The sequence below is a fragment of the Cyanistes caeruleus genome, chromosome 3 (assembly GCF_971803275.1).
Source record: "Cyanistes caeruleus chromosome 3, bCyaCae1.hap1.1, whole genome shotgun sequence".
Lineage (NCBI taxonomy): Eukaryota > Metazoa > Chordata > Aves > Passeriformes > Paridae > Cyanistes > Cyanistes caeruleus.
In genome coordinates, this window is record NC_141703.1 from 45,777,430 (window position 1) to 45,804,371 (window position 26,942).

At 34.6% G+C, this 26,942-nt stretch overlaps 2 long non-coding RNA genes across 2 annotated transcripts; one reads left to right on the top strand and one right to left on the bottom strand.

The window, feature by feature from the left end:
* Window positions 1-506: 506 nt before the first annotated feature.
* Window positions 507-5,206, bottom strand: LOC147654127 (uncharacterized). The gene is made up of 4 exons (XR_015285456.1): window positions 4,778-5,206; window positions 3,718-4,020; window positions 2,604-2,757; window positions 507-1,903 (listed from the first exon to the last, which is right to left on the bottom strand). It is a non-coding gene; the product is annotated as an uncharacterized LOC147654127 (long non-coding RNA).
* Window positions 5,207-5,333: 127 nt separating this feature from the next.
* LOC147654128 (uncharacterized) lies at window positions 5,334-11,182 on the top strand. Its single transcript, XR_015285457.1, has 2 exons — window positions 5,334-6,155; window positions 9,061-11,182. It is a non-coding gene; the product is annotated as an uncharacterized LOC147654128 (long non-coding RNA).
* Window positions 11,183-26,942: the final 15,760 nt, after the last annotated feature.

The window sequence follows — 26,942 nt, forward strand, 5'->3', positions numbered from 1 at the left end:
TGAGTGTGTTTGTACCTATATGAAGGAGGCAGTGACAGCTATCTTCAGCTACAAATTTAAAAGTGAGTGATAGGTAGTTGTAATATGTAGTGAAAGATGCTGGTTAATCACTTCAGTAGTAATGCATTCTGTGGAAATAAGCCAGTCATTGACGATAATTGACTTCAAGTATTTTCAATTCTGCTGTTTCCAGAACTTGGGTTATATATCAAAGTCAGAGTCATCATAAGGGAAAATGTAAAACATTGTATTATTCTTACTAATTCGGAGACAAATACTTCCATCTTTTGGTTAAACAGTGTTTATCTCAGGGGTGACTGATTCTGCAGAAGTTTAAGCCTGTCTTGTATGATTATGTCAGCAGAATATTTTTATTGTTTTGGTGGGCTAGCCCTGGCTAACAGCCAAACACCAACTCAGCCACTTATTCACTCCCCTCCTTTGGGGAGACTGGGACATAAATTAAGACTAAAAATCTTCTGTGCTGAAATAAAGACTGGAGACTGTTTACCAAATACTGGGAGAAATTTATTTTATTGTCATTTAAAATAGATTTGGATAGGGAGAAAGCAAGACAAACAGTAAAACAAGGCATTTCTTTCCCACTCTCTGAAATTTAATTTCAGACATTCACACAAATTTTTTTACTCTCTCCCTAAGTAGCAGGGTAAGGTGTAGGGAGAAATAGATATTGGTAAATCCTCTTTGCCATTCCCTCCTTCTCACAGTTTTCCTTTGCCCTGTTGTGTGTTTTCCCACTGGCTGTAATCAATCCTTCTGAGATTGATTATTGATTAAAAGAGAAATCTGCTCTGGAGTGTGTTCTCCTACAGACTATACTTCTCCCAGGAAATAACCATCTGCTCCAGCCTGGGTCCTCTCTTCCTCCCCCTTCTCCTCTGCCTTACCTTCTACCCCTGGTGTTCCCCCTTCCTTTCTTTTCTGCCTATACAGCATTCTTTTTTCCTTTCTTGAACATGTTGACACAGAGGGGCCACGAGGGTTCTGCAGCAGGTCCATAGTGGAACCAGCTGGGGCAAGGTCTTCCTGACACAGGGAAGCCCACCACATCTTCACACACAGGCCACCCTTGCAGCACCTGCCACTAGAACTGTACAACATAGACCTGATGATTTTGTTCAGAAGAAAAAATTCACTTGAGAGCAATTTTGGCTTTTCCATCTTAAGATCCAACTTCAAAAGCCTCTAACATTTCTCTCATACTTGTCAAACCTTTTGACAAAAACAATGAATAGCAGGGATTTTTCTAGGGGCCCTCCTACTCCAAATATGGGCCATATGGTTAATTCAAATGGTGCTTCTTGGTTTTCTATTAGATGTCTCCTTGAAAATCTAAAATTCTGTTTTCTTATTTTCTTCTTTTGAAATCCTGATCTTTTTTAAGATTTTATGAAGAAGAAATAATGATTCTTGACCAGGTTTTGGGTTGGTGTGTTTTTGTTTGTTTGCTTTGTTTCCGAGGCTTTTTCAGTTTTGGTTGGTTGGTTTAGGGTTTTTTTTTTTTTTAGATGAATAATAAATATGACATCTTCTTACATGCATGGATATTCATTAATAATTACTGTCCTTAGGTCCACACACATTGGATCAGATTTCAACTACTTTTTATTAGTTAATTCAATGGTAAATTTCTAGACCAATTATGGAACATTTATGTAAAATTTTATTCCATTTCTTATAACATATCATATTTCTCAGAATATAAAACTAATACCAATAAAATTCTCATAAATTATGACTTTACACACATAATTTACCTACATGCAATTAAATCTTTTAAAGTCATCTGCTTGTCAGTAGTTTTCAATGTTGAAGTACTTGACAGCAGGGGAAGATGAAAGATATTCTCTTCTGGCTTTTCTCTTGTTTCATTTTTGTCTTTCTATTTTTAATAGAAAAAGAAAATGTTTTTGTTAAAATTCCTTGAAAATTCAATATTAGTTCCTCTGTGTAAGCAACAGGGTGAGAGCTTTCTGGGTTTTAATTTGGTCACCACTAGGATAGTGGTAGGTGAACTATCAATCCATTAACTAAAAAAATTATGTTTAAATTTTGTTCTCTATTTCATTGAGATATTAATTTCAGTATGAAAGCAGCAGAATATTAACCTTCACAATTTTTAAATGTTGAGAGGATTCTTGAACTTGTAGGCACTCATTTCAAAATGTCATAACAAGGAGAAAAGCTGTTTTCAGATCTTAGTATCACATTGTTCAGAATATCAATTCATTTTACATAAATCAATAACTGCATTAAAATAAAAATTAAAGAGGAATAAAACCCTGCACAATAACCCTAGGAAATCTGCTGGAGAAGTCAAAGTCTTCCTCTTCTTATCTTTTGTCTATTTCTTTTGTCTCTGGATTTTGCTGTACAGAAATTTAGTTTCAGTAGAAATGAAGTAGGCCTTCCAGTGAGGCCCCCCTTTTCCCCCCAAAATTTACTAGCTTGACTAATTTTTTTGACATTTTTGTTTTTTAAGGTGAAGAACAAATTGAATCACCTTATTTTATTTTCTATTCAACATAGTTCTGTAATAGATTGTTAGCCACATAGTGTCAGTAAAATTCTGTCCTCCTTACCTTTATCTGTAGTTGTGTTTTAAGAGTCTACTCCATATATCACTGTAAGCACCTACAAAGGTCTTGTCAAGAGAAATTTTTCAGGTTCTGGATATCAGCGATGGGGGCTTCCACTTGGTGCTATCTTCCATGAGTAAAAGTGTCAAAAGGGATCCTTAGAAATAAACAATAACTAAATAATCAAAAATGTTTAGATTACCTTTTGCTTATATTAAATGGAAACATTTTCCCTTTTCACTTTAGTACATTCTACAAGGATAAAAATGTGCATGGTGGCATGCTTGATAACTGCTAAGAATTCAGCCATAGAATGCTTATTTTGAAATATTATTTTTTCTATAGAAAGAAAATACAATGAAACAAAAATATAAGGTAAATAAGCAAGTACTCTGAGTAGTTTAAGATCCAGAAATAAAGCATACAACAAACACTAGAGCAAAATCTTCTTTTCTCTCAAAAAATATAGTAGCACTTTTGAATATCTAATGTTCTGTTAGTTCCCTTCTACCTGCATAAGAGCTATTAGTACTAATACAAATTGCAGCTTCTGAAGCCTCAGATGTTGCATTCAAAGCTCATTTTCTGATGTAATTAAAACATGGCTTTTTGGAAAAGTGATTTACTTTATTTTCTAAAACACTCCTCACAAGGATGCTTTGACATAATTAAGTCAATAACATTACTCAGAACCTCCATATAAAGGTAATTATTTCATTGTCAAATATTATGGTGATAAATGTAGACTAATGTAATTTGCTTCAATTAAAGTTGTTCTATGAAAATGGTATTTCTGCATATAAACCTTAAAGGCTTATGATTTCTCAAAGGCAGAAATTAAGGAAAATAAGTCCATGGCATGGTAAGAAATTGATTATCTATGCACTTCCCCCCATTTTGGGGAACTTAGGATGGGTATTTTAAAATTAAAAACACTACCGTCCCTGTGGTTCCAAATGCTTTCCCTCCCTTCACAAAATTAAGCAGAAAACAAACTGCAATCTCATGCTCTGATTCACATACTGAAATAAATAGTGCACTTTAAATATAGGGGTATAACCCACTCTGGTGGACTCAATACCATGCCCAGGACCTTTGCACAAGGAAGATACTATACCTGAAATTTAATAGGAAGAGTGACAAGCTTTTGGCAAGTCTCATGTGGGATTACAACATGCCACATGTAATGCTCTCTGAAATAAGCATTACTGTTTTTCTGCTAGAGGTGCTTAAATATCTTAAACTGACAAGTCCTAGAGCTGATCCAGACTTCAGCAGTTCACCGTGTGTAGCTCCAAATTAAGGCACTGTGGCATTAAAATTGGTCTTCTACCTTGAAGCATATTTCACGTATGCAGATATGCTCTGATTTATTTTATAGAATCCCTTGTCCTGGGTAGTCCCTAACACCAGAACAGCCCTGGAAAAAGCAGAGCAAGCCTCTCTCAGTTAGCTGGAGCAGACTTGGCCAGTTGGAGGTGGTCGTAGATGGCTGGAGCTGGTTCTCCCAGTTCTCATGTTCCCCCCAAGACAGAACTGCTGCTTACTCAGGGACAGTAGCCTGAGAGACTGTGGGGTGGGGGGAACAGTAACTTTGTGTCATAGGACTGGTGGGGAAACTTCCACCACTCCTACTAAGCCCCCAGGGCAGCCAGGAGTTGGTGAGTGAGTGAGAGATGCACCCTTGAAGGAGGTTAGCACCAGTAAGGGACACATAACACCTGAGAAGAAAGACTTTGTGCTAGTGATGGCTTCTGCCTGGCAGCAAGAAGGGTAGAAGAATCAGTGAGGATGATGAAGGGATAAAAATATTGCATACAGTGATGTCAAAACACACTGTTTTCTTTATACCTCTTAAAATCATTTAAAAATCATTTTATTGTTTATGAGATTTCCTGAGGTCATGGCTGGGGACCAGATATAAATACAAACCAAATTGTTCAGAGACACCTGAAGAGTCAGAAATCAAAAGAGAGCAGCCAGAGACTTTCCCAGGTACTGCTCACAGACTATTTCATGTAAGGCAACAGCACAACTATGTCCAGACCCCCATTACAAAATTAAGTGGATAGAAGAGTTCTTTCAAGAATTACATGTGCTTGCTATTTGCCTTCTGAAATGCAGCTGTCAGAGAAGAAATTGGAAAGACTCAGAAGTTTCTGCTGCTTATCTGTTACCTGATATCTCCTGCTGAGGAACTGGACCATGTTTCAGATAAACTACAAGAAAAGGCCAAAATGCCAGACACTTTCTAACTAAAGAATTGTAAAACCTCAGACTTCTATTTCACATATTACCATAGTTCTTAGTTTGGAAGATCTTGTTGTTAAAGCTTAGAATCTAGGAAAGTAGAATTTAAAGAATCAGAGAAGAATTTCCAGATTTGAGTCCATATCGCTTTTTAATTCCCCTTTTTTCTTCCTAAACTATTTTTGCTTTAAACCATCTAGTCAGCCTATCATACCTAATTTGGAATGATGACCTGAATGTAAGTTATTTACTACCACCCACCCCCTTTTTTGGTTTTTTTTTTTTCCCCAAATAACAACTGTTGAACAACATCTCTCCATTCCCCAAAGCACTGGCAATCCTATTCAAAGCTAATCAGAAGTGTGGCCAGCATTTTGAGTTTATTCTCCTCTGCTCCAGCCTGATGAGCCCCCACCTACAGGACTGCACCCAGCTGTGGGGCCCCCAATACAAAAATATATGGGCTTGTTAGAGAAGGTTGGAAGGGTGGCAACAACATCATCAGAGGGCTGGAGCACCTGCTTAAGGAAGAGAGAGTGGGGATATTTAGCCTGGGGAAGGGTTCAGGGAGACCTCATTGATGTCTCTCAATACTGGAAGAGAATTTGTGAGAAAAACAGAAAGAATTTTTTACTGAGGTCCATACTGACAGGACAAGGGAATTTAAACTGAAAGAAGCTAGATTTTGATTGGTTATATAGAAGAAATTTTTACAGAAAGAGTGTGGTGAAACAGCAGAACAGATTGCCTGGAGAAGCTGTGTGTGCCCTGCCACTGGACCTGTTCAAGGTCAAGTGGGGTGGGGCTTTGAACAACCTGGTCAGGTAGGAGGTGTCCTTGCCCAAGGCACAGAGGGTTGGACTAGATGATCTTTAAAGGTCCCTTCCTACACAAGCCATGATTCTGTGATATGACTACTGATTAAGCTTTTATGTTTATAACAGTGCTAGTCTGTAAAATTTGTGACAGGAAAGACTGTGAAACATACAAAGATGTTTTAAGAAAAGATGAATTAAATTTGTAAACTGAATTTGAACTAGAAAAATAAACAAAATCAAACAAAGCAGAAAAGAAATGCATCTCTGTTTTTTGTCACATTTAAAGCATCAAAGATAGAGACAAACTGGAGATAGTACAGTGAAGAGCCACTAAAGAGCACATGTCATGAAGAGTGGCTGAACAGTGTGAGGAAGAAATATTTAGAAGGTGATTTAATAGTAGTCTTGTACTGCTTAGAGAGTACAGAAAAGAGCGTTGTGCTCATTTTGAGAGTGCAGTGAAAGAGCAAAGGACAGAGACCATAAGGTATGTAAAGGGAAATTCTTATAACATAAAGGGGTGGGGGCAACAAAGCAAACAAAACACACTATGAAAAGTTAAGCAATGAAATGGTTTGTCTATAGAAACTGTGGAATTTTCATCTTCAGAGATGAAATTTTAGCTGGGTTTTGAGCAGGAGGTTCAAAGAGAGGACTACTTTCAGTAGACCCCTTCAGAAAGGTTGTTTTTTTTCTGTGATTTTATAATTCAATATTTTTTTCTGTAGGTGTAACTTAAATTATAGATAAAGGCAGCAAAAAGTATCAGTGGGGGAAAAAATTCTGTGGGCAGCAGCAGTAAAGTCAATAATCATAAATTTCTTAATATGTGTTCAGAGGAAGTGAAGTAGTAAAGTTAGCAGAGATACGAGGTAAGAAAGAATAAAAAAGGCATTAATAATTCATATATACTATGCAAATAAATTTGTTATGTGGCAAAAAATTCTGGTTATCTTGACAATAAATATTTTATATTTAACTGGTTGAATAGTAAATATTCTGAAAGCAAAAAAACCAAAAGCAAACAAACAAGCAAATAAAACCGAAGTCAACAGACCACTGACCAAAAGGCTATTAAAAGGATGTATCAATAGAAAGAGTTGATAAGAATGCCTGATATAGGATTTGGGAAACGTGTTGTCTATTGAAAAACAGATGCAATTTGCCCATAATAAGAACTGACTCAGCCAATGTGCAAAGTATATAAAAGAATGGATACTTTAGTCTTTCTATAGTACAAGAATAAAAGTTGTCATAAGAAAGGGATCCACTATTTCCTCATCTAATCTGCAAAACAATCAGGAGATGGAGCTGCTACTGCTTAATTTGAAGGCAAATGTGGGCCTCAAAGTATGGTTTACTTTGTCCATACATGTGATAAAAATGTGACACTGTTGGTACAAAATAGTTTCTATTTTTTGTGGTAGTGGTGCATATCTGAGTTAAAAAAACAAAACAGAAAACTGCTGCTAGAGATAGAAGTTTGATTGAGATGGAAATCTGATGGAAAATGGATATGTGATAGTCAGCTTATACAGTGTAAGTTTAAAGCAGACGATCCTTGGATTCCCCTCTTAAAGTTCCCTTTTTCTGCTCTCTGAAATTTGCTGTTTGTCCATCTATTACTTGAACAAGGACAAATTGTTCATAAAATGAAGAAATTAAAGGATTACTATGAAGCTCTGCAGCACGTCCATAAAAGAGTGGAAACCGTGAGCCTCATCCTAAAATATAATAAGGATATAAAGAAATCCAATGTTTACAATGGCAAGACTGACTGTGTAGAATTATGTGGGGAGTACATTTTTTAGTGTGACATGAAATATGTCTCAATCAGCCCATCATATTAAGTTAAATTATGTATGATAGAAGAAGTGCTTCATAAATTCAAAAGGGACTTTAGTATTTACCTCAACAAGAGGAAGCTTGTAATTTGTTTACAAAAATGAATGAAAAAAGCTCCAGTTATTTTACTTTTTAACATCTTTAAATGACTGATCAAAATCAGCAAAATTTTTTAATAGCACTCTTAAAGGTCCTTGTAGATGTATTATAAGAAAGGGTGAGTCATTGTCCAGGAATAAAAAAAGGCTCTGTACATCTGTATATATTCTGTTATCATATAGAAAGAAACATTTTGATTAGAAGTAAAAATGTCAAAAACATCACATCTGAGGAACAACCCTTTTACTTTTAAAAGTTCGTGTCAAAATTCTAGGGAGTAGAAAGCAAAAAAACATTCACATGGAAATTATTGTTTTTTCAAAATATATGTTTTCACTGAAATCAACAAAATGTTTGTAAGAATTTCATTATTTTGAGCTTTGTTTCTAGGATACAGTGTGGTAGTTTCACTAAAATAACATAAACTGAAAGTAATGTTATTTTTTAAATAATGATTCTTCACTGTCTTTTCAAACATAAACTTGATTTTATAATTGATAATGTTCATTGAACGATAAATCAATAATTTAATTTGATGTCTTGGTTACACTGATGAGTTCATATAAACAACAGAGGTACCACAAAACACTGCATTTTCCATGTAAAAAAAATTAGTTAGAGTACACCCAAGAGGGTGAGCATTCTAAAATGTTTCAAGTACAAAAACAATAATTTAGAAAGGAGAAATGGCAAAAAGTACCTTTTCTGTCATCTGAATAATATAGTATGACTCAAGCATGCAAGAAGACTGTGTAAAGGAGATAGAACTGTGTAAGTGGTACCCATTTTAAGTGTCTTCAAGGTAATCATTAATTCATTAAAAGATGTGCTACCATTGTTATAGAACAATGAACTGAAAGAAATTTTGGCATTTCCTTGTCCTAAGTTAGAAGTAGCAGACAGCTATATTATGTAATGTCTTTAAATATATATTTATTATATTTATCTTTAAAATATATAATAGATGCATTGGTATGAAAAATGGATGGAAACAAACTAAAAATATAATTCATGAATGGAGATTTTTCTGTATATTATAGATTTTATATCTGGAAAAATGGGAAGAAGTATTTTGTTCCTCTACAGTCATGAGTATTAGTTCATTGTTTTCTTTGCTTGCAGGACAGTTAAAGCAAATGTCCTAAGTTAAAAATGTTGAGAGGCCATTTGAAAGTTATAAAAACACTAAGAGCACTACAAAAAGTTTACTAACCTAAGTAAAAAACATATGTAAATATTTTAATTTGTATGCCATTTCAGTAAAAAAAAATAAAAATTGTCAGCTACAGAGGGGCATGGTTTTCCTTAAGTAACTTTTGAGAAGAGATTAAAGACATGCAGTGCACAAACTACATACTGTAGTACTGTAGGCAGCCAATTATTCAATTAAGTTAATAATTTAGTAACTGATATTAATTTTTGCACTAACTGGAAAAAAATATTCCCAGGTGGTTGGATGTGGGCATAAATCCTGAGAAGTGAAAGAAACAGAATTCTGCCAGATCTCCTTTATCTTTTCAAATTTCAATAAAGAATGGAAAAAAGGAAGGAAGAAAGAGAAAACTTCATTCTTGATGAAATCTGGAAGATTGAAAGCAGTTCATGACAAATGAAAAAAAATCAGCAAAAAAAAAAATTAAGAAGAAAAATTCTAGCAAAATGTGATGGTTTTGAGATTTTCAGTTAGCTAAGGGCATCACCATGATACTCATGAAGGTTTAAGAACACAAGGACACTTGACATACTTTGAAACTTGAAGAAACTTTCATACGCATTTTTTGTACTGTCAGGCTTCTTAGATAATGGCTTATTACTGTGAAAAATACTTGCAGATGGTTATGTACACATAGCCTGGGAGACTGTTCTCTGTCATTATATTTCTTCAATGGAACTATTTTTAAAAAATGTTGTTTATTAATAACCTATTTATTGTATGAAAGGGAATGTACCTTTAAGATACTCTTCAGTTTAAGTTATAAGGTGTTATTATGTAATGTGAATGCTCATTTTATGCCATGCTGATTTTCTGAAAAAAATCCACTAAAATTTACTTCTCTTGGCTTCTTCAACTTTGATAACTAAAGAGCATGGAGATCAACTATTAGAAAGCGAAAACTCATGCCCTTTGTGACTACCCATTATGAAGATTTTAGTTTATCTAGAAAACAGTCATTGAGGTTAGAGACCTAAGCAATATACCGACATTTAAAAATCCTTAAACACTACATGGGTATTGTTTTAGAAAGAGGCTTCTGTACTCAAATGACAGAAGAAAAAGGAAAATAGATGGGAAGGTGATGTCTGTGATTATACCATCCTGCAATATCTCTCCTCATCTGTATTTGTGGCATGCTTTGTGATTTCACAGTGTTGCCAGTTTGGGATTGATTTGCAAACTAGAAAAAAAAAAAATCTTTTTAGTCTTCTGGGGAAAAAATATAGTGGGAGAATTGAGCAATGTCTTAATGCTCAAGGAAAAAACAGGAAGAAATTTCCATCATCAGTAGAATTGCTAATAGAATTACAATATAGTATACATATACCCTTATTTCATTCTGTGGGAAATCTTGATTAAAATTCTTTTTTACTGCGACCTAATGCCAAGAACTGACAAAGAAATAGAAGAAACTGCAAAGAAAGTGCAACCCAGCACTCAAGGGAAAGGTTTGATGAGAAAGAACAGCATTACTACCATAGCAACAATCTGTCGTGTACACAGTTTCTGAGGTTTAAATGTAGCTTTATCAATTTAGTGGGTGAGGGAGGTGCCCAGCTGTAATATTTTTATGTCTAAATCTTAAGCTTAGGTTTCCAGCTTTGGAGATATGTTTTTTTTCTTGGTATTAAATCTGTTCCACTGAAAGGATGTTAAATGGGTTCACTGTAAAAAAATAAAACAGGTCTAATAAAACAGGTGGATTTAGGTAATGAAAAATTGTAATGTAATAGAGACCAATTACTGCTTAAAATAAAAAAAAAAAACGATTGTGTTGCCGTTATAGTAATTAAAGGAAGTGAACATCTAGTGTATGAAAGATGAGTTGAAGAGATTAAAAAGGAATCTAATCTCATAGGAGGTGAAAAGAAGGGCAGAAACAATGACAAACCACAAGGTGGGAAATGGTTATGGGTCAGTGCATCTGAGTCACATGAATTCATATATGAAGCTTGGATATTTTGTCTATTTATCTCCATGAAAAATGTGTGTACATGTCATTCATACACATGCTGCACAACTTCTGGAACAGTGAGCCTGAAATAGAGGATATGCCATAATTGTAAAACACTCTGGAGAGCTATGAGTCAGTTCTGCAGGTCATCTAATACATCAAAGGGGTAGCAGACTTACTACACCAAAGCAATCCAAACTCACTTGCAATTTATAGTATACTAAATGCATCCCCAATGCATCAATACATTAAACTCATTAAATCCATGCTGTGCTTTTCACATTATTGGAAGTTTTAGAAAAATAAATTCAGCTTCAAAACACAAGATTAAAAATCACCTTTCACAACATTATCTGTAGTCTTCCCCATACCTGTTGATTGCTGAGTGTTGAATAGAAAATTAGTGTTTTGGCCATGAAAGATACTAGTCAAGAAGACATGCAAAATCTCATATGACAACTCTGAGCCTACAATTTGGGATAAATAATTGCCAAAATTAATCCTTATTCCTGTCTTTTAAATATTATGAAGTGTACAAAAAAAGTGCCTGTGTGTGTGTGTGTGTGTGTGTGTGCATGCACTAGCATCTGTATGCATAAATTAACTGACACACAGGCCTGCTTAGTGTGAATATTTTGTGATAAAATTGCAAGGCAACATTCTAAATTGAAGTGACAACAGATTTTTTTAGAAGAGAGCAAATCAAAACCACAGATGGAACCTGTACCATTTTTTAAAGCATTACATTTGAACTAAAAGACAGCTTTGAGTTGTTGTAAGATACAAGCCAATTTGCCTTGCAAGGCCAAGTAAGTATTTTTAATCATGAAATCTGCTAAAGGAATGGAATAGTTTCCTCTTGTTCTTCTCTCTATACACATTATAAATAAAAATGAGGGAAATAGTCCTTGATTTTGATCCTCTTTTTGCTATTGAAATAGTTTTTATAAAGACAAAATATTTTCATGGCAAAAATAATCTCAATACTTTTTTAAAAGTTCATTTTTTTCAGAATAACAGTTTAATTCATTGTGTACAATGAACACTTAGATTTGCTTTACTGAATACTCTTACAAAACTGTGAACCTTGTGTTGGTCCATACACAGAAATAGGTTTATATAGATTCATTGGTATACAAAGTACAGCTACATGTCTCCAAATCCTATTATATTAGGCTATGTGGGAATTAATTTCTCTTTTTTTTCCCCAGCTTTTGCTTTAGACAAATATCCAGAGTTTTTGCAAATGATTATACTTTTACCATTAGCATTTTATCATTGTAGCATAACTCAGCCTGGATAGAGATAAATTCTTTAAGGTCAGTTGGTATAATCATCCTTAAGAAATACATGCTTCTCTGAGCAATCCAATAATGTCTATAAGCTAACTGGAAATGTAAGAAGTATTTAATCTAAATATACCTTATTTTTTTTTTTTTTACCCAGGACAAGGTAAAACCAGTACAAAATTAAACAATAATACTCATCATCATCATCATCATCATCTACAGTAATTTAAAAAGAAAATAATATGATAATATAAAAGTGCTATATCAATCCTGGTTTTATGTCACTGGTTATATTCTCTGACTCAGTGACCTTACTTGTGCCAAGTCAGAGTGCTACACCCCATCTTATGGGATGTCTGACAATTGTACTCTTGCTGCTGCAGCTGAGTTCTTGTATCATTGGATTCACATATCCATATTTTCCTTATTTTATGCCATATTCTGTTGGATTTTCTCTTTTGTGACTATATATGATATGCAAAGCTATCTATCTATCTATCTATCTATCTATCTATCTATCTATCTATCTATCTATCTATCTCTTTAGAATGTCGAATTTTACATTTTTCTAGACTTGTTCTCAAATTTCCACTCTGAAATTCATGGAGCAGTATTAGTGGGTTTCTCTGATGTTTTTGGCTATTTTTGGACACAAACCCCAATTATCTGGTATATTTATCTGTCATCTGTTTGACCAAAGAACACATCTCATTTAGGCCCCATTTACTTTTTGTGACAGGTAGAAAAAGAGAACTATAAAGACACTTCAAATTACAATTTTCAATCAAAATGCATATGAAAGAAAGAAATTGGAGTAATGTAGATAGAGGTGTAAAATTTCTGTGGATTACAAAATTCTTATATATATATATATATTTATATAGGAGGTGTTTTGCCATTTCCACTCACTGTCAATATCTTTTTTATGTTTGCTGTTCATTAGCACTTCACACAGTACTCGTTCATCTTCCTGTCCAGCTATTCCAAAAGACAGATAATTCTGTTTCTGTTGAAAACCTATTGAAAAAAATGTTGTTCCTGTGAAGTGAGATTCCAATTCTCTCTAACATTTTATTAAGAACAGGTGTTGATGTTTAGAATACTCATCACAAGGGTTTATTTAAAGAGGGAAAGAAATAGCAAAGCAAATCAGGCCTTCAGTATAAAGTGACATGATTTCTAACAGTTTGAACAATTTCCATCTTTGGATTCTTGATTTAATAAAATGTAAAATAGAGGAGCTAATCAAGGTCAATAAGGTTAATCCTCATGGAACCTGTGACAGCAATGCATGTCAAAAGTACTCCTAGATAAAAAGGCAAAGGAAGGCAAAAAAAAAAAAAAAAGAATGTAGAGTAAAAGTGACAAAACACAACAAGCTGCAGAGCATCATAAATTAGTCCCATGATAAAGGGGGAGGAAATGAAATGTCTTTTCCTGCTTCTGTTCAAACACTAGCAAGGTGAAATATGACTTCTGGAAACTCATTTCAGACTGCTAAAATATTTTCACTTTACCAGCCCCTCTGCCTAGTGGAGTATGGACAATTACTTACTATGGTATGATCTCTTTCACTCCCTCCAATCCATTCTAAATAACTATATATTCTTCCTACACACCCTTCTGTTGTGATCCCCAGAAAGAAGAAAAATGAAAACAGAAGGGGGAAGGATATAAATAATTTTTTCATTAATCTCAAGAGATTTTATCTTTTTGCAGAAACTACTAAATTGCTGCAGGAAACAACATAATGTTTTCCCAGTTTCTTTCCATGGATATATTTCCACAGCAAAGGAGGTACTCCACCATATTTTGGATTCCCAGTGCCAAGCCATTTCCACCTATGGTGGTTCAAAGGAGCAGAAGAAAAAACAAGTGAGTCATAGTGAAGGAATGGGTATGGGTTTTCAGCTCTTGAAGCTAGAGGCATTCTAATTTCCTTCCAGTGAGACCCAAGGGTGCATCTTCATACATTCTCCTTAGTCTGAGCTAGAAGGCACAAAAAAATGTACAAGCAGGTGGGATCTGTGATGTCTACTAACAGCACTCCCCATCCAGTGGAATAGGGACCAGGACTGCAAGAGAGCATGCATGATCCACAGTTAAGAGGTCACCAAAGAGTTGAAAAAAACAGAAAATGTCTCTGAAGACTTAACAAAGACCATTAATTCCTCCACTGTATAAATGATACTGCTAAGGAATTTTGCGCTAGGAGAAATAACATATCCCAAAATGCAAATATTGCTTTGAGAAGAAAAATCTACATTTATATTATTTGGTTTCTACAAGCTCCTATATATGTGAAAGAGAGTAATTTCCTATGCTGGATGATTATCCTAATTAAAGAGTGCAGAAGAAAAAATGAATGAAAGCAAAAGAACCACAGAATATTTTTAAGAATATAGACATGAAAAACATAAACTTGTTCTAAATGTGAAGTACCCAGTGTTATGACTCACTTTGTGATTCAGACAGCACTTATTATGTAAGACTGTTTATATTCCCTTCCAAACTGTTTATGTTCTCTTGTTACTTTTTTCATGGCTTTTTATTTGGCCTATACCCTTAAAAAAGTGTATAATTTATTCTGTAAAACATACTAGTTGGTTGTACCAATTAAAGATAACATTCTAAGTCTCTCTTTGTCTGTTTATTTATGTCGGGATCGACTAATTCAAAATATATGGAGAGATGTTGCATTGACCCAACAGCTCTTTGCTCCCAAGCAAATCATCTAGTTATTTTTCAGTGATGCAATCCATTAATTTTATGTGACTCCTACATTCCTGACTGTATAATGATCCAGTTTCACACAGAGGAAGTGGTAACAACTTTTCTCAGAATGCCTTGTAGACTGATGGTTAGACCTTTCCTGGGCTTCAGGGAAGTTGAATTTTCTCTGGGTTTTGGAGAAAAACAGAACCGAGGTTTCACATTTCTGAGCACAGAACCCTAGGAGATTTCTGTTGTATAACTGATGGATACCAGCACTGGCTACCTTTGATAAATGAACACATTCAGTTCAGTGCCTACTGAAGGACACTCATCAATATCGAACAGTTCTTTCAGTTAGCTCTAGGCAGTGGTTCATTTAACACACAGACTGTTAGGCTTATGCTTTGGATTAGTCTAACTTAATGGACTATCAGAGAAACCCAGGTGCATTCAGCTTACAGGGTGTCATGCAACTCATATGCTTAAATATTAAGTCAAGGCTAGTTTTCTATTCAAGCAAAAGGAAACATCAGAGCTTCCAAATAGAAAATAATTCCATCCTAAAATCACTATCCAAAGTAACTTTGAGAAGCCTGTCTCTGTAAAAACTGCTTTCCTTTTTTAGCTGTCTAAAATTAACTGACATGAATTGTTTGGTTTTGGTGGTTTGGAGTTGTTTTTTTGTTTGTTTTTTTTTAAGTACAATGTCTAACTTGTATGTTCCACAGTTTGAGTCTAACTATGATATAACTAATCTTAAACCTTAAAACAAAGTTTCTGATAAGCAAGATCCAATATCATTTCAGTTTTACAAGGTACACAAATTCACTTCCAGCTCAAAACAGAGCAATATGGCAGAGAGATAACTTAAGCAGCTGCTTGTTCATGACCTCAGGCCTACAGAGAGATATAAGACACAAACCTCCGGTCTTTAAATCTCTAGTTTGCAGACTACTCAGTACCTATTTGCTCCCATTTTTCTTGTTGATAGTTTTGGCTTTTAAATTTCAACATTGCTGGAGTGTTGTTGACTTTAACAAAAAAACCCAAAAACTATCTTACAGAAAAATTCAGGTTTTACTGGCTTCTGTTTCATTAGTTGCTGTTTTTCTGACTATCTATATCTGTGGTGTCTTCTCTTGTTCATTTACTGTATCAGTCATGTCCTCATTTTTCATTGTCTCACAACTAGTTACAGTATTCATCAACAGCAATCAAATCCCAGATGAAATCTGTATCCCTTTGTTTCAAAATTACTGTTGTTGGTCATTGAAAGGGAGGGCTAAGAAAGAGAAAGAATCCAGTATGTGATTTTCCCATTAAAGCGCTATGGAGTCTCAACAGAAAGAATTGTTTTACTTTGAAATTATTCTAGGACAAAGTGATTGCAATTTTATTACAAAAAGCAAATATGTTGTTTATGCATTAAACAGATATTTTATTTACACTGATAAGTTTAAAGGAGTGATTCATTTCAGATTTACATGCACAAAATAGCAGCAACTTTCATTTCAGCTATTAACATAGTTTATAATTGCCTTTGGCTGAAAAGAAAATATCTTTATCCTTCCAGGCTTGACTCTATTTTAAATTTATTATGCTATTTTTCAATATTCACTGACAAATAAAGCAGATAGGTACAGAAAATAAAAAAAATATCTTTTATGGGATTGCATGACTTTTAACTTTAGGTTGTTTGCGCTGGATTACATAACATAGTTTATTAATCTTTTTCATTTAAGAAAACACCCAAATTCATGTCTGGATAGACCTGGGAAAAGGGAAAACTATAGATATTTTGGGGTTTATGTTTATAGCTAAAAACTGTTATTATACATGTGTGTGTGTGTGTGTGTGTATATAAGGTAAATTTTGGTTAGTCTTTTAATTTTTTTAAGGTGTTCTCTTTTCAAATCAATGCACATGCCAAAGGTATTACTACAGTCTTTTCCAGAATACGTCATTCTATAGGTATTATGATAATAATTCAATGAAGAAAGCATTGTAACAGCTTCAGGTGCATGAAAGTTTCTCCAAAAACCATGTCCTATAATTTTCATTTACTTATCACTGTTACTTTGAAACATATGTGATTATTTTTTTTTTGTGTTATAATGTGGAACCATCACTGGTGAAAGGAGTAGCAGATTGCAGGACTTTTGGTCTATTCCATTTAAGAGATGGAATTTTTCTCTTTTACTTGATGGTTCTCTTCCATCCTTTTATCTGTCCTGAAGACTGGCACATTTCTTTTATTCTTAATTCTATCTGATGACTCTTTCATTAAGAGGAAAAAAAGGACTAAAAGATTCTGTAAAGCATTTTTCTGAGCCAATTAGAGTTTTGCTACTAAACCGCAATGGCAGAACAAGTGTTTTAGCAGTAATTGAGCTGTTGCTGTTGCACATATTGGAAATTTTTCTGTCAGTTGTGGGGGCTGAAAGGAAGGAAAAATAAAAGTGAAAAAAACAGCTAATTAGAAAGTCACTGTATATTCACTTGATTTTCTGGTCATGATGAGAGGAGGGGCCTGAAAAAATGTATTTTTAGCAGAGAATTTAATTGATTTTTAATTGTGTCCTGAAGTAATCATTCTCCTTTCTCTTCATGGCCAGTCAGTGTATGGAATAAATTAAACTCTAGGAATTATCTCTTATGATTTTTCATCATTGTCCTCTTTCTAATCTTTTTGTGGACTTTTAATTTCCTTGTGTCCTACTGTAGGTACTTGCTTTATATAAAATCTTCTAAATTTGCTCCAAATTTAACTTTTCTTTGCACATGAAAAATCATCTGTCTTTTTCTAAATTTAATTTTGGTTCATAGGATTTTAAAGGAAACTTTTGCAACAATTGTTTACTTCTGCCTGCAGCTGAGTTTCTCTCTTTTTTATTATTGTAGCAGTATTTCTGACTTATCAGGCAAATAAAAGAGAATAAAACATTACCACTGTAATTATCAATGAAGAAAAACAATGAAAGTCCTAATTAACACTGTAATTTTATTAATCACTATCTAGAATAGGTACGTACTTTCCACATTATTAGAAAGAAACAGAATAGGACTGAACGTAAATTAAGAAAAAGGAAATTCTCTGGTGTTGCTTCATAAGCAAGCCTGATTAAAAAAAAATGATCCTTTCAATATTATGGAGATTTGTGTGGCTGAGGAAGCATTTGAAAGGTAACCCAATCTTGGTATGTTCCTTAAAATCAAATTATTTTCATTTTTATAAATTTTACCCTGATTTTTCTCTGCAGAAACAATATGAGAAAGAAATCTTGCAAGTCTAAACCATACCCCAGTATCTTTTACCCATTTGGCAGCTCCTGTTCACCAGTGAAGAGAGATTAGGCAGCCTTGATAATTCTACAACCATACAGTGCAATTTTTCTTTGGGAAAAGAGGAAAGTAAGCAAAGAAAATATCTTGTCTGTCATGAATTTAGAAGTATAGAAATAATTATTTAAGCCTAAGTGAGTTATCTTAAGCTCTTTATATAGTCAATAAAAATAGACACCTCAAAACACAGCTCTTCTCTTTCTATCTCCCTGTGATAAATTAAAATACTTATTCCCAGAAGATAAAAAAGATGGAAATTTCTTTTTTAAACACAGCTGTTCTACTGCCTGAAGGTTCACAGAATTTTAAAAACATAGAAGAAACAAGTAAATTTTAGAAAAATAAGATATCTGTTTCTCACACCCCTTTCCTTTTTGATTGATATCATCTTTACCAAATGAATTAAGACTTCAGGGATGATAACTCAATTTTAAAAATGCACACATCCTAAGATGCTTGAGATATTATTGCACGTATTTCCAAGTTACCTGCTTAAGATTCACAGATATGACACAGCACCCAAAGGAGATTCATCCCCTTCTGAAATGATAACTAGAAAAAGGAGGAACAACTTTGAGCATATTAAATGACATTAGATACCTATGATTAGGCATCTGGTAGGTCTCAGCATGCCATAACTTCATGTGTCCACAATGCCTTTATGTGACCTAGTTGCCTGAGGTACCACTGTGCTCAACAAAGATTAAAGGAAGAAATCACCAATAACCATTTATTATCCTTTTTATTATCTTTTTAGATGCTCTAGTACATGAAAGATTTGACTAGTGTGACATCTTGCTGACACAAGTTTTAAGAGCAGATCATAGCCCTTGCATATCCTAGATCTAGGATACTTGAAATGGCACTGAAATTTTATGTAATTTCTTTAAGTTATTAATGTATATGTACCATATATGTGTGATGTATATGATGTATATATGTTTGTATATACACTCACATATATGAAGAAACTCTCAAAATAGCCTAATAATATTGTGTGGATTAGCATGTAATATTTTATAGTTAAAAAAATACAGGAAGGAAGAATGTAAGACGTGTATTTAATAAATGTGTTAGTATACATTGCTTTGTGTTTGTAGAAAAATGGCAAAAAACAAAATTACAGAAAAAAGATAAAAAAGTAAAACTGTGTGAGAGATTGAAATGTTACTAGCTACTGACTCCAGCAATTGGCCATTTGCAAAAGCAGCAGGGTGCTTTGCTGAGGCCAGGTTTGTGCCACCCACCCCCCCAACCAAGGGGGAGGAGGAGCAGAGTTTTATGTGTGTGGTGATGAAACCTCTGATGTGCATAAAACAGAGGGGATGAGTACCCACCACCAGAGGCTAGAAGCTGGGATTTGGACCAGATAAGGGAGAAGGCTGATAAGAAGCAGATCCTGCAGAGGCACGATAGCAGGTTTTTTGTCATGCAGTGTCCTCTCTTACACAACTGGCTCACTCGCACAAGTGTTTGTATATTCACAAAGTGATCATTTGGTATCCTTTCACTCTAATCCACCCCAAGGGATCTTTTAACAAGAACATGATTTACTCTTGCCTCCAGGGGCAGGTGGTAGCTTATATTTACATAGGGATAATTTTTACGCTTTTTTCCTCCCTTTTTTTCCTGCTACATTTCAACGCATTTAGGAAATAATTTCTTTGGTGTAGTACCCATGTTCGAGGAAAGTACTAACCATACCCATGGGTAATATAAATCTAATAAATATCACCTCTCATGGACTTGTGCAGAAAACAGGTATACTGCTGAATATGTAATTCACAAAGAATTTTGTGGAAGCAAGACAGCTGTCACTATAGAAATACTGAAATCCTTTGTCACATTCACTAGGGACAAAAGGGGTTTATGTAAAAGAAAAAGAACAGAGATCCTTTTTGAGACTTGTAGAGTGTTGATATGGTTTGAAATGCTCAGTGTGTCAAGATTATTGATCAAAACATCCTAAACAACTATTACATTCTTTGAAAATAACACAAAGACCTCAGTAAAATGTATTGACTGACCTCTTTTACTTTGAAGTCACAGACTGCTTCCTCGTGGTGCATTGGTTTGCTATTTATTTTTCCTTTTAAGATATATTGACAACAAACATTAACTCGTCAGCACCAGGCCAGTGATACTGAAGTAGGAATAGAACACAGATTTTTTTTTCCACGGCCTCTGAAGTGTGTATGTGTGTTTAAATGTACTTGTGTATCTATCTATCTATCAGTAACTATGTATTTTCACTTTTGAAATTCATTCTAGCAATATTAGCACTCCAAATTCACTCCATATGTGCCTCATGCTATACATTCTCCTCTCTGGTTCTGGCTGCACTTAAGATTTAGGACATCTATTGGCCTTCCCAGAGACCTTTGTGTAGCACCTCTTCTTTGTTTCTACACAGCTGATCTGCTAAGCCAGTAAGAGCAATCATGTAGGTTCTCCCTATAATCACTAAAATTGGAAAAGTCCTCTGAATTAGTCCCTGACCTGCTATATAAGCACACAGCTGTGGGCAAGCACACGGCAGTAAGTTCTGGATAACAGGGTAAGATGAAAAGTACATATAAAAAAATACATGAAATACAGAGGAGGGGAGGGTGGGGAAAGGAGACATAGGAAGACAAGAAAAAGAAGAAAAAAGAAAGAAGAAAGAAGAAAGAAGAAAAAAGAAAAAAGAAAAAAGAAAAAAGAAAAAAGAGGAGGAGAGAAGAGAAGAGAGGAGAAGAGAGGAGAAGAGAGGAGAAGAGAGGAGAAGAGAGGAGAAGAGAGGAGAAGAGAGGAGAAGAGAGGAGAAGAGAGGAGAAGAGAAGAGAAGAGAAGAGAAGAGAAGAGAAGAGAAGAGAAGAGAAGAGAAGAGAAGAGAAGAGAAGAGAAGAGAAGAGAAGAGAAGAGAAGAGAAGAGAAGAGAAGAGAAGAGAAGAGAAGAGAAGAGAAGAGAAGAGAAGAGAAGAGAAGAGAAGAGAAGAGAAGAGAAGAGAAGAGAAGAGAAGAGAAGAGAAGAAAATAATTGGTAGATAGGTTTTCCCTGCCCTAAAAATAGGTTTCTCTCTTTCTCTGCAAATTAGTTATAATGTGCAGACCATTCTTACAAACCTTTCTGGAAATTGGTTGGATGTCTTCAGAGATCTTTGGAGATCCTGATCCCCTCCTACATTCCCCACCCACTTTTCAGCCTCATTCCTGCACTTGCACAGTACTGTGTTTTGCTTATTTCCAGAAACAAGTTCAAGGATATTTGTCCAGTGAAAATGCTGCCCCTACCTCCTCATGGCCCCCTTCTCCAGCCACAATTCTTTCTCAGAGTTATTTTTATCAATGATCCTTTGCTGTCTCCATAGCATATTGGCCCCCATGTAGGGCTTCTACAAGATTGATTTCCATGATGGCTCCTTCCAGTGGCTTTATTAAAACTTCCTTATGGAAATTTATCAGCAAAAATTGTAGCAATATCTGTAACTTCTAATTAATGTGATGACATTGCAAGGAGTACTTTAAAGACATTAGGCATTAAAATGCAGACCATGGTATATGCTGAGCTTTTCTGTCCTAGGAATTTAGACACCTTGGAGCCGTGTCTAGCTTTAGCTACTCTGCAATTATATCTTTCAAAATTATGAACAAAATGTGCTCATTTGACTTTTTAAATTTGTTTAAGTTTCTTTTGGCTTGAGCAATCACCCATAGGGCTTTTACCATTAATTTTTGCACAACAAATCAGTATACAATATTGTTTCAAAGTCACAACAGTGTTTTCTGGACATTCTAGATTTTCACTAGAGATTGCCTTGCCCTAGGTAGTCAAACTACTTCTCATCACACCATTTATAGATAATCCATCTCTAGCACCATAATTTCTGGGAAAGTCATTGTTTGTTGGTAGGAGGTTGTTTGTATTTGAACTGTGTCCAGATAGCACCATTAAATACACAGTTTCAACCTTTTTCTATGATTCCATGATCTATAGATGCTTACACAGATTAAACTGCAGCTTGAAAAAATCATCTTGTTTTTAAATCCAACCTAGTTAACACACACAAATTGTGCAAGATATTTAACTATACACTTTGCTTCTTTTCCATACAAAATCCTAACTTTACTGGCAAAGTGATGAAAGAGATTATTTTGGAAAACACAGTAGTGAAATGCCCTTAACAGCAAATACTAAAAATGGAAATATCTTTTCTCTGTGTTAATCTTCAGTTTATTTCTGAAATTTTGGAATTCTTCTTAAACCTAGTATATCAGTGCTAACCACATCAAAGCTGCAGAGATTTTTTTTTTTTCTCCCTCTGTTTAATCTCCTCTATTCTAAAACAGGACAGATTTTTGTAAGAAGGACTTTTATGATGATTTTCATTTTTGATAGTTGCATTGTTAAATATTACACAGTCAGCATTAACAGAAGAACATGCTTTTAGTGCAGAGAACAAGTGAGAAATTACTTCAGAATAAGAGATACATGCAGAAATAGAATGTAAACATTGTCATCTTGTTCTGTAAAAAGTGTGTTCCATGTAGAAAATAAATCTCAGCATATTAAGTCTAAAAAGATATTCTACTGCTTTGTGACAGTCTGGTGCAGCCAAGGTATTACTGTCTACAACTCACCTCATGTAAGCATCTGATGATTTTTATGCATTTTAAATTAGCAAATATATTTGGAAAATGATGAAGGGAGCTCCTTCAAGGGAAGTTAGAGGTGTAGAATTTGTCAGATTAAGTTTTTGAGAGGCCTGGCCTTGATTTTCTGCTATTCCTTGTTTAGATTGCCACACAAGCTATAAGAGCAAGGCAGAGAATCAAACTAAGGCTCATCATTATACAGTCACGAAACAGGAGATGTAGTTGCTTAAAGAAAAGGAAGAACAACAAAAGCAAAGGTGATATTCCTCCTCTTATTGTTCCATTTTCCCCTCTGATTTTCACTTAAGTGGATTCCTGAGTTGGATCTTGTTTTTCAAATTTTGGCTCCCTCAGTGTTGGGATTTTTTTGGTCTGTGTTCTGTTTAAGTGTACGTCATTTGTTGCATCCACAAGGAATTTGTAAGGAATTCATAGGATTATTATCTACTGAGTGAAGAAAAAATTATTGTGTTTTTACTTACTTAAATGACAGTGTGCCTACCTGAAGGTTTGCAAATGTCTCTTTCTTTGGTACACCAATGCATGGCATTTGCTTGCCTTACATCATGGAGCCATTCCTGAGAAAACTTACTTCAAAGTCAATTGAGTGTTAACTGGTACATCTCAGTGCCAGTGTTTGTCACTACTGCTCCAGGATCTGTGTTGATTTCAGAATGCAGCTTAAATGTATGTTTCAAATTCTTGTTCATTTTGTGGGGAATATTTCTATTTTAGTTTTCAATCATTCATTGGCTATGCATTTTTCGTCAGTTTTGCAGAGAATATTTTAAATCTTCAATATGAACATCAGCTGCTACCAAAGTGGTTATATTTTTCCTTCTGGGATGCTCTCACAGCTTTGGCTGGCAGAGCTACTGAGAATATATCCTCCTATACATTCTGAGTCAGAGTAAATTTTCTTACATGTGGCTCAGTAAAGCCTTAATTTAAAAGGCAGCAGAACGCTACCGGTAGAGTGTAGTCAATAAGAAAACCTCAGTTCTCAAACAGATTAGAAAAATTATCTTTAGTGATCTTTAGAAGAAGCTGTTAGAGAGCCTATTACGACAGGCTTCCATTCAGGAGAAATTTTGGTAAGAATTGACCTCTGGGGCCAGCACTAAAGATATTGTCATTATTTGTTAACTTAATGTTCTCTTGTTCTAAGTTAACTTCCATTAACTGCTTTCTATGCTGTTTTTAACTTCATAAAAATAATACATTTCCATGAAGCTGCAAGATTTACAGTACAAATTCACAGATTTCTCAATCTGATTGTGTTTTGCTAAAACACGTGGTAAAAATCACTCACATCTCACTTCTGAAGGACTGAGGTTTCCTGCTGATGGGGAAAAGTACGTATCAATATTATTTGTGATTTCAATACCTGAAGTGCAGGTTGCTATGATTTCAATTTATTTGCCTCCATTGGCTGAGGTAAAAAAATCAGTTAGTTTTCAAGATGCACTTTAAAACTTCGAGAAGTTTTAAAGAGGTAAATGAACGGGAAAATGTGAATGACTGTTAGCCTTGGATTATGCTGCTTGATCAAGCTGATAATAACTGCTGGTCATTTTGAGGTAAAAGCTGGATCATCACTTCAGGTGTATGGAAAGTCAAAAAATGGTGCTTAGTTCCTCTAGTATACAGCAAGTATAATAAAGTATCTCAATTGATGGTAATTGTATTTGACTCCAAAAGATTTCTGTGATCTCCATATTGAATAAAAATATTTATTTTTCTTCCTAGACTATTGTGTTCATTTCTCTTAACTGATGTTAACAATTATAGCAACCAATGTTCCTCTGTAACAGTAGCTTTCAACCTCCTTCAGCCCGCAGACCCTGACAGAATTTAAACTGGACCCCATATAAAAAAATTAAACCAAGTGTCAGTTGGATGACTTGATTATTTTTCTTACTTGTCTTTCACAGACTCCATTTTTGTACTTCATAAACCTTTAAAGGTTCATGTAGCACTACTTTAATAAAACATTATTCATATTGTCCATAATCAGCTAAACCAAATAATTCAATCCAATTCTTTATCAAAATTTCAGTTACTCTTTCCACGTCTAGGATTGAATGAAATCTAATTCCTTTTGTTTGAGTGACAATGTGAAATTGAGGCCTGAATTCACCATCTGCACCATCTATTAGCTATTTATACATGTATCTTCTATCACCATCTAGGCTTTGGGCATAACATCATTCTGGTTTAATTTCATTAAGATACAATGTAATAAAAAGTAGTCTTGGCAAAGAATTGCCATAACATTAAGTGATAACTAAAGGTATCCGAAAATAGCTAAAGACCTCCAGAAAGCATTTTACAGCATGTGATATCACAGGTGATGTACGTTTTGTGTGATTTGACCAGCCCCAAGTGTAGCCCATGTCTGACAGATACAAATTCTTGCCACGCTTCCTGCTTTCCATTGCCTAATGGCCTCCATTGAGATCCTGTACAAATTCCCAACCTCATTCAGAAGGAGGGTGTATGAAATGGCCCACAATGAGGCAATTAGATCACACTTGTTTAGATGCAAAAGACTAGCAGTAGAAAATAGGGACACTGTCTGATGTGCTTGAAAGGGAAGATCATCAGGAACATGTTGGTGTCTAGGGGCCTGGAAACATGCTTATGAGAAGACATGATATTTCTCTGATCACTTGGCAGATTCTCATACAAGAAAATATTTCATTTGTATTTTAATCTATTGTATTAGATAGTTTTCTATTATATTTTCTATCATTTTACCTAATTCTCATCTTTCTGTCTTTCCTCTCATTCTCATATTCACCCCCAAACCATAATTTACCTTCAGAGAAAATAGAAACAGTTTCCTATAAAACTAATAAGATGTTGAATTGTTTGACAGTATTTGGTTGGGAGGCAGTATTTTATTATTAAAAAGAAGGAAGAAAAAAAGAAAATATAAAACTTAAAACAATTCACAAGAAATACCTTAAACAAGAACACAGGTTTCAGAAGCATGAAGGTGTTATATCCAAAACTGCAATCTGAAAAACCATATATTCAGTCATAGCGTCAAAGCAGCTTTCATGTTTTTCAGCATGTCTCCATTTCACAATACAATACCCAAGCCATTCTGGGAGCAGTTAAAAGAACTCACATTTGGCATTGTGCGATATATAATGCATGCTCATTGTAGGCCTGTGAATTTTTCAATGAGACAAATGCGTGCTGGTTTATATTGTTTTCTGCAGCATGAAGAAGACATCCGTGGCTCACCGACTGCCTGCTTTAGTGTCCTAAGATTGATCTACTCCCTTTTTCTACTCCCTACTAAAAGATCCCATCCACACATTCAAATGGATAAATAAATAAATATATGGATGAAATAAATCTACTTTACAGGGATATGCCAGTCTTTGAAGGACAATTGAAGGAAATATTCTGACATTCTTTCTCAGTGAGTGCTTCTACATTGTTTACCTAAGTGTCCTGGAATGTTTTTAGTATTTCTCTTAATTAATATACCCACAATATTGCACTCTTTAAAATCTCTTCTGAATGGCACCACTGTGAGTAACTGCATGCATTATAAAATACATGGATATACCTTACTCATGCTCTGCTTTCAACTTTGGTGACAAGACATCTAAGTGACTAGAAGTATTGACATACATTGGTACCTAAATATTGTCTCTAATCAATGGATAAGAAACAGACCCCGTTCAGAATTTGATTGCTGGTGGAATTTCCAGGTATTTTATCACTTAGCTGTAAAATACAGTTAATATGACTTATTAATGTACAAAATGATTTTTAAGCTCAGGTAACAGATTATGGCCAGCTTTGTCTCATTAAATGTTTTACAGTTTTTTTCAAAGTACTAAAGGATAAGGCAAAAAATATTGCATGGAGAAATTACCAGATTGTTACTCCTACATAATGTTATGGCAATTGTATGGGGAAAAATTGTTCTGGGATGCGTATTTATCTTTTAGTCTTACAGTTAAATGTACTTGCTATGCTCTTATGTGCTCAGAAATCCTTTATGTTGCTTCACAGGATTGTGAGAGCTCAATAGTTTATTCATGTACCATAAGAAACATTCCAAGGATGTTTATCAGCTGTAACTAAAATGGATGATGCATGTGTTTTTTCCTGTCTACCTGATCAATAAGAGAAAAGGCTGTCAGTGGTAACAAA